Below are 5,981 nucleotides of genomic sequence, written 5' to 3' on the forward strand. Positions count from 1 at the left end.
CCAACTCTGATAAGGCTATGCTAAGTTATTTATTAAGATAGTTAGATTGTAAGGTTCCCTATTTACATTATTTCAGATCTAGGTATGCAATTTTCCTCACTTTTATTGTTTGTTTCAGAGAGGTTTCGAGACTAAGGTGAACCTTAGCACCATTTTCACCCTCAAATGAATGGACAAGCACAATAGACTATTCAGACTTTTAAAGCTATGCTAAGGACTTGTGTAATTAATTTTAGAGGCAATTGGTTGACCATTTGCCTCTCATTGAGTAACTGTATAATAATAGTTATCACTCTAGTATTAGAATGGATTCATTTGAGTTTCTTTATGGTATGAGGTGTTATTCTCCTATTGGGTAGTTCAAGTTTAGCGAGACTAGGTTATTTGGTCCTGACTTGGTTCACCAAGCCATCAGTTAGATGATGTTTTTTAGGGATAGGCTTAAGATATCCTAAATTTGCCAAAAGTCATACGCAGATATAAGGCAAACAAAGTTGGAGTTTGATGCAGGCGATTTTGTATACCTTAAAGTATCTTTATGAAAGAAGTGATTAGGTTTGAGAAGAAAGAAAATCTCAGTCCTAGTTATTTTAGTTCATATTTAATTTTTAGGACAGTGGGTAGGTGTTGCTTATGAATTGGAGTTGCTTGTTAGTTTGGGTTCTATTCATCAGATTTTCCCTATATCGATGATGAAGAAAAGTGTGTGTGATCCTTCATTGATTTTCCCTTTGGAAGGTGTTGGTATTCTTGATTCCTTGTCTTGCGAGGAAGTCTCGATTAAGATTTTGGATAGGCAAGTCCGACGGTTGTGAACTAAGGATGTGCTTTGGTTAAAGTCCTTTGGAGGAATCAATAGGTAGAAGAAGCTACTTAGGAAGTTCAAGATGACATAAAGTTCAAGTATCCATTCTTGTTCCCTTATGTTTGATGGAACTGTTTGAGATAGAATAAATACTGATACTTCAATTTAAGGCTCTCCCACCTCATTTGCAGTATGCGTTCTAGGGGGACAACAACACTTTATAGGTAATTATTTCTATAGATTAAAACTTTGATATCAGTGTTGCAAAAGTTCAAGAGAGCCATTGGGTGGACCATTGCAAACATAATAAGGATTCCACCATTTATATATAGAACAAGATACAGGTTAAGCCAGACAATATTGATAGTATTAAGCATCAGAGAAGACTTAATCCTTTAATATATGAGGTAGTGAAAAATGAGACAATTAAATGGTTAGATGTTGGGGTGGGTTTTCCCATTGCAGACAGTAAGTGGGTGAGCATGGTTCAATGCATGCCAAAAAATAAGGAATAACTGTGGTTCCAAATGAGAAAAATAAATTAGTACTAATGAGGCCAGTGACTGGGTGGAGAGTATGCATAGAGTATAGAAATCTAAATAAGTGGACACAAAAAGACCACTTCCCTATGTCGTTCATGGATAAGATATTGGACAAATTAAAAGGCAGGGGTTAGTACTGTTTTCTAGACGGGTATTCGAGTTACAATAAAAACATGATTGGTATGAAGACTAAGAAAAGACTACTTTTACTTAACCCTATAGGACCTTTTTGTTCAAGAGAATGTCGTTTGGATTGTTTAATGTGACGGCTACTTTTCATAGATATATGATGTCCATATTCTCTAACATGGGGGAAGACACTATTGAAGTATTCATAGATGACTTTTCAGTGGTTGGGGTCTTATTTGATGATTCTTGAGCCAATTTGGCCAGTGCTTTGCTGAGATATGAAGAGTACAGCTTGATAATAAACTGGGAAAGATGACACTTTATGGTGAAATAAGGTATCATGATAAGGAACAAGATCTCCATATATAGTATTGAGGTGGACAAAGTGAATATTTAGGTGATTAAGAAGCTGCAGCCCTAAGTGTTAGTTTGAGGCATATGGAGTTTTTTGAGTCATAGGGCTTCCTCAAGGTGGTCAATTCAGGCTCTCAAGGGTGGTTTCTCTTCGTTTTCCTTTGTATCTAAGCGATGTCACACCTTCCTCATTGTTAGTTCAACTAATAATATGTATTAATAAACAATTTTCATAGTATTATTGTGGTATTGCTTTAGTTTTGAAATATATGTTGGCGATCTTCTTTATTGATGGTTGGATAATTTTTTCCCATGTTTTTGTTATGGTTTTCATGTTATAATTATTGTTTGAATATATGGTTACATGGGAATACTAAATTGATACTTGGTTTTGGTTTTTAAAAGTGTATGCCCTCAACATATTTGTTAAAATGCCAATAATAATGTATTTGTCACATAGTTTAACTTTAATTGAAAACCTTGCATTGCATAATATGGTCATGGAACCTAAATTGGTTTAATTGAATTAAATTTCTTAGAAAGGCCTTAGTGGCTATGGTTTTGGATTTATTTGAAATCATGTGGGGTATATGGAAATCTCCTGAGTGTTGGCTAATGACATTGCTTTCAAGTTATAGTCAGTATGACAATACCACTTCATAATGCCTTGGAAATTAACTCTAGGAATTAGTGGTTTGGTAATGCGCTAAAGGCTTTAAATAGGCAATAATGGTGGGGTGTGATATCTGACTATGAAGGTATGAGTCGATGGACGGACACTGGAAACTCATGTTTGCCGACATAAGGGTTGTTCATGGTGACTATATACTTGTGGGGTACATGGGATTACCTAAAGTTCTACTTGTATATATGTATCATGGAGGGTGAAGGGTACACGGGAATTGCCAGCCCTTATGATATCTTCGATTCACACGGCTACATGCATTGGGGCTCATTCAGGTGGTAAGAATGGACCCATATAGCTCATTAATTATTGAAGGATGGTCAAGCAACACAACATAGGTTAATGTTTTAAATGCATGCTAAACCCGATTACTTTTCTCAGCATGGTATATATGTATGTATGTTCTTACACATAGTTTTTTACTTTGGTTTTGAATAATGGCATTACTTTATCCTTATTTTGGAGTACATATTAGCGTTCACCCGCTAACCTATCTTCTGACACTATATCCCCACGCGATGCAGGAATCGGCCATACTACTCCTCATGCTTAATGATTAGATTCGGGTATAGTTATGTGACAGACTGAAGTTGTGAGCTTTCATACTTCGAAAGACTCTATTTAATGCTATGGATATCTTTTCTTACTTTTGTTTATTTCTTGAGATTTTTTTTTCTATGGTTTGAGGCATTTCCCGATCGGATGTTTTTTGGTATTTTGTTAGAGCCTTTGTGTGACTACTATAGGCATTGGCAGTGTCGGTATTGGTATCAACCTTGGCATTGGTATTGGTATTATGGTTGACACCGATTGAATTTTTTTTGGAGACTTGGTTGTTTATGGTTATGGATTTTATTATTGTTTTTTAAATATAATATTTGGTCTTGTTATATGTTCAGAATTCATCCGACATATTGGATATTGGGTGTGACCTCTGGTCCCAGTTTGACTTGAGGCACCTAACATAACTAGGCTCTGGTTTTAGTTTTGTCATAATGGTATCAGAGACCTAGGTTCATTATCTATTGGGAGCCCACAAAGTCGTGTCATGTAGAGTCTCTTTTAAGGGTGTGTAGAGTGCAACACTCATAAGGGAGAGGCTACAAGGCATTTATGAATGTTTCTTTCTTATGTTCTATTTTCAAGATATAAATTCTTAGTCCTAATATCTTTTCTAAATCCCATTTTTATCTTTTAAGATCATGTCTTGGTGATCTGAAGTTCACAGAAACTCCTCCATCCCAACTGGGGACAATGTTGATGGGATACACTAGAATCATTGGATCGATACCCAATCTAGGGTTCTAGTTCCAAATCATTTTGGAGTTCCACTAGTTCCCTCTAGCCTATTTCAAACTCCTCAGGCTGAAGTAATGAACATCTAGTTTCATTAGTCTATTCATATATTGGCATAGTTAGTAACTTCTCAGTCTGAGCAGGGTGTTCCTGTTACTCCATATTCTGAGGCCATAAGGGCTGGCCAGTTTATGAGGTTTAATCCTATGACCTTTATTGGTGTTAAGTTTGAGGAGGATACTTAAGTTTTAATAGATGAGATGAAAACATCTTCTGTATTATGTATTCTACAAATGTAGAGGTCATGGATTTTACCGCCTACCAGCTAAAAGATGTGGCATACCAGTGGAACGAGGAATGGGATCATCCAAGGGGTGAAAATGTTGAATCATCTCTATGGGAGGAGTTTTCTAGTAATTTTCTTAACCACTTCTTTCCATTGCAATTTAGAGAAGTGAAAGTGGAAGAGTTTATTAATCTGAAGCAGGGTAAGATATTAATCAAGAAGTATACCTTAAAGTTTCACCAATTATCGCAGTATGCTCTGGAGTTGGTTTTTGGTATATGGGCGAGGATGAGAAAGTTCACTTCTTGTTTGTCCCGAGACTTGATTTTGTAAAGAGAAATTTCCTTGTTGATCAAGGACATGGATATCTCAAGGTTGGTTATGTACATGCAATAGGTTGATGAAGAAAAAAAAAGTAAGTTGATATAGGGGAGAGGCAAGCCAAGAAATTTAGGTTCTCAAAGAAAGGTTGTGGCAAACATCAGAGTTATAAGAAGGGTAGTAAGTTGCACAAGAAGAAGTGGGGAAATTATAGGTCGTACTCAATGGTTAGTGCTCCCTACCCAAAGTCGTCGGATGATAGGCGTTTCTATGGTGGCGACAACTTTAATGCATAGGGCACCCAATATCAGGTAGTGGGGCTCAGTAAGTTCTATCAGATCCTCCTTACTAATTTTTTGGTCACTTATATTGGGGGTTTTTATGATGAGGGAAGGGATGGTGCTTTAACTATGGTCATCCAGGGAACATGCTTAGAAATTATGCTATAGTTAAGGTTGCCTCTGGGCAAACAAGGTTCCTATTACCTCTTCTTCAGCTCAAGCACCAAAGCATGCATCATGTGGCTCTGGCACTGGTCAAAACCATCGCTATGCTCTCACTACAAGCTAAGAGTTTAAGTATCACCTAATGTCGTAATCGTATATTGAAACTCATTTCCCATGATCTATACTATTTACATGATTTGGGGTCTATTCTCTTTTATGTGACCCCATTTGTGGCTGTGCATAGTATGTTTTGGACCCTTTTTTTGTTTCTACCCCGGTAGGTGACACTGTGATTGCTAGAAGAGTCTATAGGGGTATAGTATCTATTGGTAGTAAAGAAACTATGGTAGATCTATTTGAATTAGATATGGTGGATTTTGATGTCATATTAGGGATGGATTGGTTACACTCATGTTAATTAATTTGATTCGATTTGGGTCATCGTGGATAGGATGACAACGTAGGCTCACTTTTTGCCAGTGAAAACTAATTTCTCAGCTGAGGATTATGTGAGGTTTTATCTCCATGAGATTGTTAAGTTGCATGAGGTACCTATTTATATCATCTCAGATCATGGTACATAGTTTTCATCTCACTTTTGGCGGTCATTTTAAAAAGGTTTGGGGACTAAGGTGTGTCTTAGTGCTGCTTTCCACCCGCAGTCTAATGGGAAAGAAGAAAGGACAATTCAGAAATTTAAGGATATACTTTGTACTTATATTATTGACTATGGTGGTAGTTTGATTAAGAAATTACCTCTTATATTGTTTACTGATAATAATACCTACCACTCTAGTATTAGGATGGCTCCATTTGAGGCCTTTTATAGTAGAAGTTGTAGATCTCCTATTGGGAGTTTTGAGGTTGGTAAGGCAAAGATGTTTTGCCTAGATTTTATTTACCAAGACATGGTGAATGTGAAGGTGATTTGATTGACTTAAGGATGCCCAATACGTGAGGCAAAAAGAGTTAGAGTTGGAGGTCGGGGAAAGGGTATTATTGAAGGTGTCTCCAATGATAGGAGTGACGCGGGTTTACAAGATGGGAAAGCTCAGTCTCGGTATGTTGGTCTGTACTTGGTTTTTAGTAGGGTTGGTAATGTTGCATATGAGGTGGA

The sequence above is a fragment of the Capsicum annuum genome, chromosome 4 (assembly GCF_002878395.1).
Source record: "Capsicum annuum cultivar UCD-10X-F1 chromosome 4, UCD10Xv1.1, whole genome shotgun sequence".
NCBI classification, from domain to species: Eukaryota; Viridiplantae; Streptophyta; class Magnoliopsida; order Solanales; family Solanaceae; genus Capsicum; species Capsicum annuum.